The following is a 12,549-nucleotide window of genomic DNA, read 5'->3' as shown; positions in this document are numbered from 1 at the left end:
AGATTGGGAATTATAAGTGTTTAGTTACTTAGTGTTTATCATTAATACTTTTAATGAAGGGAGAACTTATAGTCTTTGTCCTACCCATTCGGCTAACGACCCTCCACCAGTCAAGGAAGCGGTGGGTGATAGTGGACGCCCATTAAACTACCATTTTATAGGTAGTAACCTTATACCCCCTTATTGACCAGCTTTGTGAATGAGGCCTACTAACGGTAAGACTGACTTTTACTCTTATACATATATATAAATATTATTAACTTATAATATTATAAAGTATATGGGTTGAATTTTAACTCTTTAAAATTCTAAGGGCTTAACTTGGAATTGAAGTATTTATTCATAAGAGAAAACTTTTTCAAATTCCAAAACTTGATGGCAAGTTTTGAAACTATTCAAAACTAATTAATTCCATAAATTATGTGCTTAAAGTAGTTTTAAACACATTATATTTTTATAACTCGAAAGAGGGATGCCATAATCCAAGCTATAAAATATTTGAAGGTAGGTGAATGACGATTCACCAATTTCCACCATGGAAAAAACGAAATAATTTATTAAGTTTTAATTGGATTTGAAACTCCTAGATCTTTTGAGATTCATTGAACTTTTCAATGGCATGTTTCAATCTCGAGTGTGCCCTTCAGGTTTTGTGACTGGGATGCCAAGGATCACAAAACAAGGTGTGAAGTAACCATGCAAATTACTTGGTACTCTTAAATGTTTATCACCCAACCGATGTGCCGGTAAACCACACACGCTCCACCGGCCTATGATTAAACTTTAAGAAACCCTTTGCCTACCTTGTTAAATCAAGCTAGTGTGCCGGTAAACCACACACGCTCCACCAATCGACTTAAGCAAAGTGAAAAGTGTAATTTCATGGGTTAGCACCTTATTCACATTTTCCTAAGTAACTAAGATTGGGAATTATAAGTGTTTAGTTACTTAGTGTTTATCATTAATACTTTTAATGAAGGGAGAACTTATAGTCTTTGTCCTACCCATTCGGCTAACGACCCTCCACCAGTCAAGGAAGCGGTGGGTGATAGTGGACGCCCATTAAACTACCATTTTATAGGTAGTAACCTTATACCCCCTTATTGACCAGCTTTGTGAATGAGGCCTACTAACGGTAAGACTGACTTTTACTCTTATACATATATATAAATATTATTAACTTATAATATTATAAAGTATATGGGTTGAATTTTAACTCTTTAAAATTCTAAGGGCTTAACTTGGAATTGAAGTATTCATAAGAGAAAACTTTTTCAAATTCCAAAACTTGAGGGCAAGTTTTGAAACTATTCAAAACTAATTAATTCCATAAATTATGTGTTTAAAGTAGTTTTAATTAAAAACTCTTCAAGTTCCATAACTTGAGGACAAGTTATGGAAGACTTTAAACTATTAAAGAATGTAACTTTTCTTTATTTTGTAACTTATGAAACTAATTAAGGTTACATTTTATTTATTTATTTATTATTTAATAAAGAGACGCTTGGTCCTCCATAACTTGAGGAAAAGTTATGGAGTCATAAAACCATTTAATTAGAACCAGACTCTTCATTTTTGTAACCTTTGCCAAGTTTTATGAGTTTTATGATCCTTAAATGTGACTTTTCATATAACTTGAGGACAAGTTACAAAAACACACTTTGGAATCAACTCTTAGATTAAAATGAATTGAAATCAACTATTTCACACAATTTTTCTATTAATCTAATGTAACAACCCGAAGTTGTTCATCGCCGATAACCCATTCTACCCGTATAACTCGCCGTATATCGATTCGTTCCGATGTCGTTTTTGGGTTAAATTAATTAAAATTATATGTTTAACTGATGCTAGTGAGTGTCCAAACCTGTTAGGAACTCACGAACTTAGCCCAAATTGTATAATTTAGAGATTTTTAGAAACGTCCCCGTCGAGTTACAGAAACTTAATCGGGTGCGACCAAAAGCCCCGTTTAATGTTGTTATCGGGTAGAATTCCACCGTATCCAAGTTTTAGGACCTATTTAAACGTGTTTAAACATTCATTTGAAGCTTTTTCTTCCTCTCTCTACTCTCTCTCTAACCTCTCTCCTAAATCCAAGTTTAAGGGTCCAAATCTCAAGTTTAAGGCTTCTAATCACCAAGGTACCTTCCCTAGCTTCTTATGTAACCTCTTTAGCCTTCAAATTCGAGTTTAATCAATGGATTAGGACCATTATCATGTTTTTAGGGCCTAGAACTATCCTAGGCCGTAAATGATGGGTTTTGAGCATTCTAACACTTCCTAAGTGTACATGCAACCCTAATAACCTTGGATCTATGTTTGTCTAATTATCATGCAAAGTTGAATTTCCAAGGTTATATTCCTATCTAGCATACATGGTGAACAATATAACTTGAATGAAAGATATAATAACTTACCTTTTTGTTGCTTATGTTCCTTGAAACCTTGTGAGCCTAGCACCCCAAGTGTGATGCCTCAAATGCTTCACACAACACCAAATGCTCTTGGAAAGACATTTGAGAGAATACACACTTCTTAAAATCGGCCAAGCCCTCTAGTTTCTTATGTGTATCCGATTTTGTTGGAGAATGGGATCCTTATATAGTGTTGACACATCTAGGGTTACACCATGTAAACCCTAATGTGTCATGACTCTTCATTTCCATGACCCATGGGTTTGTAACTCCCATGGAGCATCCTATGGGTAGAACCCAACTTGAAAATCCATGGAGCCTTTTAGCCCACTATACAAGATATGAATGATTTACATAATCAACCCATATATTTAATTAGTTATCCTTTGATCACTTAATTAATTCCAAACTAATTCTTTGATCAAACTAATCAAATAATATTATTAATATATTAGAACTTATAATATATTAATAATCTCCAAGTGTTATTTCTCTCATTTAGTCTATCCAATTGCATGGTGCCATGCAACCCAAATGGACCATGCCGGGTCGGGTCAAATACACACCCGAAATAGTTATGGCCTTAGACACCTTATCCAACAGTCTCCCACTTGGATAAGTCTAATAACTATAAATCCAGTACTTCAGGAACCGATCGGCAATCGTAGCTCTTTCAAGGTCTCTCAGAACTGAGAAGATGATGATACGCCATTTAAGATAAGGGATCATATAATCCTCCGTTCTAGATATCAGCCGGACAAATACATGGAACAATGTCTTACTTATTGTCCAGCAGTTTGTTTCTCGATTTCCGATTTTTTTGACAAAGAATTTAATTGAACACATCAATTTAGTTCTAACCGGGCCCGGTACACAGGTCAAAACAAAATCATCGAGGGGACCAGATATCAGCTTCTAATCCAAGAAGGAACAGATAAACTTCGACTCATATGTTTGTTCTACCACTCATTGAATTACACACAAAAGCACGTTTTATAACATCGAGTTACCAATGCGTTTTCGTACAATCAATGCATAACCAACTTGTAAGTAACAAATCATATCTCTAGGTTTGAAGACTTATATGATATTACCGTCTCACGATCACTCGAGATAGAATTCCATGAAGTGATTCTAGTGAGCCTGGGTTGAGTCCAATACTCAGAACTTATGAGCACTCATGATTGTTGTAGCCTTGTCCAACACCTTAGCCCTCTACAACCCATCATGACAGTCTTGATTCATACCTACTTCCGACATATGACCGACTGTGGAGGTTTGAATAATATGTTATACCAAAAAAAATTATTCTGGAAGTCAAAACATGCAAAAGAAATATAGTAAACGATCGACAAGAGATAGCGACACTTTACTCATAAATAAAACACCTTTTATTCATCATCTAATGTCAATTACACTTTACAAATTTCTGGGTTATCTAACTTCTAAATCTAATATCATCCTTCAGCCCTATGCTCCGAGCATGCTGGAGATGCTTAACCCGAGTCAGTCCCTTCGTGAGGGGATCTGCTGGGTTCTCATCCGATGATACCCTCTTTGCCACGAGGAGTCCTTCTTCTATCCGATGTCTGATAAAATGGTATTTTCTGTCGATGTGTCTGGATCTCCCGTGATCCCTTGGTTCCTTGGCTAAGGCAACAGAACTTTCACTATCACAGAAAATCTCCATTGGCTCTTTAATAGCTGGTACAACTCCAAGGTCTCCAATGAAGTTCTTCAGCCATATCGCCTCCTTTGCTGCTTCGCTAGCTGCAATATACTCTAATTCATAAGTTGAATCAGCCACTGTCTCTTGCTTGGAACTCTTCCATGAAATTGCTCCTCCATTTAGGGTAAAGACCCAGCCCGACTGAGAGCGGAAATTATCCCTATCAGTCTGGAAGCTACCGTCACTATACCCTACGACTCTCAAGTCATCACTCCCACCGAGGGTAAGGACCCAGTCCTTAGTCCTCCGTAGGTACTTGAGGGTATTCTTTACCGCAGTCCAGTGTGCCTTGACAGGGTTCGCCTGATACCTGCTAACCATGCTCAGGGCAAAGCCTACATCAGGTCGAGTACACGTCATAGCATACATGATCGATCCTATAGCCGAAGCATAAGGTATTCGACTCATTTCTGCTATCTCAGCCTCAGTGCTAGGGCTTCGTGTCTTACTCAATCTGGTGTTACTCTCCTTTCTTGGAATCCTGCATGCTGAATCTCTTCAGCACCTTATCCAGGTAGGTACTCCGACTAGGTCCAATTAGTCTTTTACTCCGATCTCTCAAGATCCTTATCCCTAGAATATAGGTAGCTTCTCCTAGGTCCTTCATAGATAAACACTTCCCAAGCCAGGACTTAACTTCCTGCAGAGTTGGGATGTCATTTCCTATGAGTAGTATGTCATCCACATACAACACCTAAAAGCTAACTATACTCCCACTAGCCTTGACATACACGCAAGACTCATCTTCACTCCTAGAAAAGCCAAATTCCTTGACCTTTTCATCAAAGCAAAGATTCCATCTGCGAGGTGCTTGCTTCAATCCATAAATGGATTTCTCAAGCTTACACACTCTATTAGGGTACTCGTTGCTGACAAAACCCTCTGGCTGACTCATGTAAACATCTTCAGCCAACTTTCCATTAAGGAAGGCGGTTTTGACATCCATTTGCCATATTTCATAGTCATGAAATGCAGCTATGGCCAACAGAACCCGAATAGACTTAATCTTGGCTACTGGAGAAAAGGTCTCATCATAGTCCACTCCAGGAATTTGAGAGAAACCTTTTGCAACCAGTCTAGACTTATATGTGTGTACATTACCATCCATGTCGGTCTTCTTCTTGAAGACCCATTTGCACCCTACTGTCTTACGACCTGGTACATTCTCAACCAAGTTCCAAAATTGATTGTCATACATGGACTGTATTTCACTGTCCATTGCCTCTTTCCACTTGGCCGACTCAGGGCCTGCCATGGCTTCCGCGTAACTGTTAGGTTCATCCAGACCTATCAGTGTCTCATCACTGATAAGTGTATCTCCTTCTGCAGTAATATGGAATCCATAGTAATGCTCAGGAGCATTCCTAACCCTTGTGGAATGCCTCAGAGGTACAGACTTGTCAATTGGCTCAACAGGAGTTTCCTCCTCAAGTTGAGTGCTAGGGTTTGAAGTTCCTTCACCGCTTGACTCTTGAATTTCTTCAAGATCAACTTGCCTCCCACTGTTTTCTTGGCTTATGAACTCTCTTTCTCTAAAGAAAGCCCTCTTAGCTACAAAGACCACATTTTCATTAGGTCTGTAGAAGAGGTAACCAAAGGATTGTTGTGGGTAGCCAATGAAAATACACCTCTCGCTTCGGGGTTCGAGCTTATCATGAGTCTCGCGTCTCATGAAAGCCTCACAACCCCAAATCTTGATGTGGTCTAGTTTGGGTACTTTACCAGTCCACATCTCGTGAGGAGTTTTGGCAACTTTCTTTGTAGGGACTAGATTAAGGATATGGGCGGCAGTCTCTAAGGCATACCCCCAGAATGAGATTGGTAGCAAAGCTCGACTCATCATGGAACGAACCATATCTAACAAGGTTCGATTACGCCTCTCAGCCACACCATTCAACTGTGGTGTCCTGGGAGGTGTCAATTGTGAGACTATCCCACATTCCCTTAGATAGTCAAGGAACTCTGAACTAAGATACTCACCACCACGATCGGATCGTCGCATCTTAATGTTCCTGCCCAATTGATTCTCGACTTCCTGTTTAAATTCCTTAAACCTCTCGAAAGTCTCTGACTTATGCTTGATTAGGCAGACATATCCATATCTACTGTAATCATCAGTAAAAGTAAAATAATAACGATTAGCATCCCTTGTGGCATGTTTGAATGGTCCACACACATCCGTGTGTACAAGATCCAACAAACCTTCACCCCTCTCACACGAGCCTGTGAAGGGTGACTTTGTCATTTTTCCAAGTAAGCATGATTCGCAACTATCATCTGACTTTAGGTCAAATGACTCCAAGACTCCATCCTTTTCGAGTTGGCCTATGCGTTTCTTGCTTATATGTCCAAGGCGACAATGCCATAATGATGCTTTATCCAAGTTATTATTATTAATAGAATCAATACACAAAACATTATTTCCTAATTTATCTACAACAGATACAGCTTCATACACACCATCACAAGGTAATGCTTTGAAATAAAGAACATTATTAAAGAAAGCATCAATAGAACTAACTTCATTATTAAACGAAAAGGTAAACCCTTGTTTGTACAAAGCATGAAAGGAAATAATATTTCTTGCCATTCCTGGCGAGTAACAACATTTATTCAAATCTAAACTAAACCCACTACTTAGCGCTAAAGTATAAACTCCAATCTTGGTAACAGGTAAAGCTTTCCTATTCCCCATGATCAAGTTCATTCTTCCTTGCTCCACATTCTCACTTCTTCTTAGTCCCTGCAAGTCACAACAAATATGAATACCACAACCGGTATCAAGGACCCAAGATTTAGAATGGGGTGAGTTATTAGATAAGATAGTGTAAATACCTGCATGGTTGGGTTTGACTTTCCCATCCTTCACATCTTGCTGGTATTTTGGGCAGTTCCGCTTCCAACGTGAATTTTCATGGCAATAGAAGCATTCAGCCTCTTTTGGGTCAGAAGAAGGAGTGATGAAACCTTTCTTGGTTCCACTTGAAGAAGAGCCATCAAGGGTCCGAGCCTTGCTACCCTTCGAAGAGCTCTTTCTTTTCTTCCCTTGACTTTTCCCGATTGCCAAAACCGGAGTAGAGTTTTGAGTAGGAGTGTTAACAACCGACTTCCCCTTAAGACCTGTTTCTGCGGTCTTGAGAAGTCCCTGAAGTTTGCTGAGTGTGACCTCTTCCTTATTCATGTGATATGTCATGCGGAATTGATCATAGCACGATGGTAAGGAGTGCAAAATGATATCTATTGCAAGCTCCTCCGGGAAGTTCACATTAAGCTTCAACAAACAATCCACATACCTTTGCATTTTCTGCATGTGGCTCGTGACGGATTCCCCGTCCTTCATCATGGCTGTTATCATGGAGCAGATGATTTCATACCTCTCTTGTCTTGCACTTTGATGGTATCTTTCCATCAAATCTTGGTGCATTTCATAAGGGTAGAAATCCTCATAAGACTTTTGGAGTTCCGCCGTCATCGTGGCCATCATGATGCAAGCCACTTTCATAGCATCCCTTTCATGTGCCTAAAAGTCAGCGATCTCCTGAGGAGTTGCAGTGGTCTCATCAATCTCCTTAAGCTCCTTGTCAAGGACATATTCTTTGTCCTCGTAGCGGGTAATAATCCTGATGTTTCTGATCCACTCATTGAAGTTGGATCCATCAAAGGTGACTTTCCCACACAAGTTCATAAGGGTAAAGGAGCTATTAGGGTTAGAGCCAGAAGCAGCATTGTTTGAAGACATCTGAAAGAAGATGACAAGATTAGTTTAGATATTAAGAGAGTCCTTAATAAAACACCCAAATATAATATTAAGGCTAGGATCCAATCACAATATATTATAACTTGGAAGAGGTATGCCGTAATCCAAGCTATAACATATTTGAAAGGTAGGTGAATGACGATTCACCAATTTCCACCACGAAAAACGAAATATTAAATATTAGGTTTTTTGATTGGTTCTTAGAAATTCCTAGATTCTTTGAGATTCAATGAACTTTTCAAAGGCATGTTTCAATCTCGAGTGTGCCCTCCAAGTTTTGTGACTGGGATGCCGAGGATCACAAAACGAGGTGTGAAGTAACCATGCAAATCACTTGGTACCCTTAAAGTTTATCACTCAATCGATGTGCCGGTAAACCACACACGCTCCATCGATACTATAATAAACCTTAAGTCACCCTTTACCTACCTTGTTAAGTCCAAGTTAGTGTGCCGGTTAACCACACACGCTCCACCAACGACTTAAACAAAGTGTAAAGTGCAATTTCATGGATTAGCACCTTATTCACATTTTTCCTAAAGTAACTAAGATTGGGAATTTAATAAAACATTTAGTTACTTTATAATATTCATCATACTTTTAATGAGAATTTGTAAGTCCTTGTCTTACCCGTTCGGCTAACGACCCTCCACCGGTCAAGCAAGCGGTGGGTGAGAGTGGACACCCATTAAGTTGCCATTTTATAGGCAACAACCTTATACCCACCTTATAGACCGGTTTCATGAATGAGACGTACTAGCGGTAAGACGAATTTGTTCTTATACATACATATATATATATATATATATATATATATATATATATATATATATATATATATATATATATATATAATTATTAAATCAAAATAATATAAGTATAAGGGTTGAATTTTAACTTTTAAAATTCTAAGGGTTGGAACTAAAGTTTTAACTTGACTTTACTTGTTCCAAAACTTGAGGGTAAGTTTTGTAAACTTTCAAAACTTTTCATTTCTTGTAACTTATGAGTTTATTAGAGTAATAAAAATGAAGACTCTTCATTTTTCTAACTCTTGTGTTCTTTTAATGGTTTTTAACTCAAGTGACTTTTGGTTTTCCATAACTTGAGTACAAGTTATGGACTCCATTAAAACACATTATGATCAAGAATTAAACTACCACATAGGTTACAAATAATTCATATGATCATCTAAACATCATAAGATCAAGAACATGAACATAAGCACTTTCATGAATCAAAATTACACTTAAAACTTTGTAATTTTGATAACTAGTTGTTGTAAATAGATTAGCAAAGACATTACACCATCTAAAACAAGTTTTCAAGTACCATAACAGTTTAGGGTAATGTTTCTAGTCCATTTCCAGCAACTAAAGTCGAAAGTCTGCACTCTGTGGCTCCTACTCGCCGAGTGCATGAACCTACTCGGCGAGAAGGTTGAAGATACAAGTGAACTCGGCGAGTCTCCCCATGGACTCGGCGAGTTCATCAGGCAGACAGCAAGTTTTTCGACTTTTTTCAACTTTTAAGCACAAATAACAAACAAACAAGCAAGGCTCTGATACCACTGATGGGTTTTGAGCATTCTAACACATCCTAAGTGCACATGCAACCCTAATAACCTTGGATCTATGTTTGTCTAATTATCATGCAAAGTTGAATTTCCAAGGTTATATTCCTATCTAGCATACATGGAGAACAATTTAACTTGAATGAAAGATAGAATAACTTACCTTGTTGTTGCTTATGTTCCTTGAAACCTTGTGAGCCTAGCACCCCAAGTGTGATGCCTCAAATGCTTCACACAACACCAAATTCTCTTGGAAAGACTTTTGAGAGAATACACACTTCTTCAAATTAGCCAAGCCCTCTAGTTTCTTATGTGTATCCGATTTTGTTGGAGAATGGGATCCTTATATAGTGTTGACACATCTAGGGTTACACCATGTAAACCCTAATGTGTCATGACTCTTCATTTCCATGACCCATGGGTTTGTAACTCCCATGGAGCATCCTATGGGTAGAACCCAACTTGATAATCCATGGAGCCTTTTAGCCCACTATACAAGATATGAATGATTTACATAATCAACCCATATATTTAATTAGTTATCCTTTGATCACTTAATTAATTCCAAATTAATTCTTTGATCAAACTAATCAAATAATATTATTAATATATTAGAACTTATAATATATTAATAATATCCAAGTGTTATTTCTCTCATTTAGTCTATCCAATTGCATGGTGCCATGCAACCCAAATGGACCATGCCGGGTCGGGTCAAATACACACCCGAAATAGTTATGAACTTAGACACCTTATCCAACAGTAAACTCGTTTAAAGGGGTTTTTTGAGAAACAAAACCCTTCCAAACCACAACTAGATTTTTGATATGGCTAAATGGCATCATGGATTGGACTTAGAACATTCTAGACATGGATTTTGAGGGATTTGAAAGAGTTTATGGCCCAGGAAGGTGTTGGGTTTTGAGCATTCTAACACTCCTATGGTGTACATGCAACCCTATAAACCTTGGATCTATGTTTTCTCTATTATACATGCAAATAAGAACTTTCCAAGGCTTTAATCCTAACTAGCATACTATGAGGTAACTATACTACAAAGACTAGTTAGATGACATACCTTTCGGTGTAGCTTGATGTCTTCATGCTTTAAGAGCTTAGCCCCAATAGTGTGGAAGCCTCAAATGGAATCACAAATCACCAAAACACCTTGGAAGACTTTAGAGAATATGGATACTTGGTTCTCTCTAGTGAAATTTGCTAGCCCTCTTAGTGTACCCACACTAGTGCCCATTTCACCAACCAAGGACATCTTTATATAGTGTGGAGGATTAGGGTTAAACCCTAATACCCATGACCTTTCATTTCCTAGGATCCATGGGTTAAAGCTCCATGGACTATCCATGAAGAGTTAGCCCAACCTAAATGAACTTGGCCCACTACACACACACACACACACACACACACACACATATATATATATATATATATATATATATATATATATATATATATATAAGAGTCCATATTTAATTAGTTCATTTTGATCACTTAATTAATTATAAATTAATTCTTGATCAATACTAATTAAATAATATGATTATATTAATATATTAGAACTTATAATATATTAATATAAATCATAAATATACTATTCTCAAAATACTATCCATATAAATTGTGCCGGTGAAGTGCAACCCAAATGGACCATGCCGGGTCGGGTCAAGTACATACCAAGTATAGTTATGGACTTAGACATTAATCCAACAGTCTCTCACTTGGATAAGTCTAAAACTATTATTGAGTATGACTTCAAAACCTAACTGGCAATCGTAGCTCTTAAAGCCGTTGTCGAACTCTGATCTTGTCAACGAACTTGTCCATTAGATAAAGGATCATATATTCCTCCATTCTAGATATCATATGGACTGAGACATGGATTATAATCATTCTCTCTGTCCATTTGTTGTTTCCTGATTTCCGATTCATGATGACTGACTGATTGAACAAATCAAATCAGTCCTGGCTTGGCCAAGCGCTCATATGTGTCATCATTAAATCATCAATGGGCCCATAGATATCGCTTTTATCCCGAAGGTAAAAGGAATAGATAAACTTCGACTCATATGGCTTGTTCTACTACTTGTTGAATCATACACAAAGGCACGTTTTATAACACCGAGTTACCGAATGCGTTTTCGTGCAATCAATGTACAACCAACTCATAGTAACAACTCATATCTCTAGGTTTGAAGAATATAAGATATTATCGTCTCATGATCACTCTGTTGGAATAGTGTCTAAGGCTGCAACTATATTAGGCAAGTATTTGATCCGGTTGTGCATGGTCCTTTTGGGTTGCCTTCACCATAGCAACTTGATAGGATGATTTATTAAGAGAGAGTAAATATTATTAATATATTATGTGAATAATATAATGAATAATATATTATTATTTGATTAATATAAGTCATAGAATTAATTAGAATTAATTTGGTGACTTAAAGAGATTAATTAAATAAAGGGGGTATAATCTGTCAATTGTTTGATAGTTAAGCTTTAGACTGTAAATCCATTTGGATATGGTATGGACGAATTCTAAGAGGTTTAGGATAGCTAAAATCGTCAATATGATTATCTTAGGAATGGATTTGGATAGCCTTAAGAGAAGATTATCCAATTAGGGTTTAGGTTGTAACCCTTAAGGAGTCTACAAGTATAAATAGACCCTATGGCTGATGGAATTCGACACTTGACCTAAAGCAAGGAACCTCTGGTCGAATTCCTCCCCTCTCCTCTCTCCTAAATCATTCTTGTTGCTATTGGTGTTTGTAAGCCATTAGAGGAGTGACACTTGTGACTCTAGAAGCTCCAAGACCTCAAGATCAACAAGGAACTCAAAGGTATGATTCTAGATCTGTTTCAATGTTGTTATTTAGCCTAATTAGTCATTAGAAGTCTTGGATTCAAAAGCATGTTTAGTAGAAAGCCTAGATCCAAGCCTTAGGGTTTTGCATGCGCACATAGGAAAGTTCTTATGGCTAAAACCCATCAGTGGTATCAGAGCCTAGCTTGGTTTTCTTTAAATTGTTGCTTGATTAACTGAAACAAACCT

The sequence above is a fragment of the Lactuca sativa genome, chromosome 1 (genome assembly GCF_002870075.4).
Source record: "Lactuca sativa cultivar Salinas chromosome 1, Lsat_Salinas_v11, whole genome shotgun sequence".
In the NCBI taxonomy this organism is placed as follows: domain Eukaryota; kingdom Viridiplantae; phylum Streptophyta; class Magnoliopsida; order Asterales; family Asteraceae; genus Lactuca; species Lactuca sativa.
The sequence above is the reverse complement of the archived record's forward strand: the minus strand, read 5'-3'. Positions refer to the sequence as shown.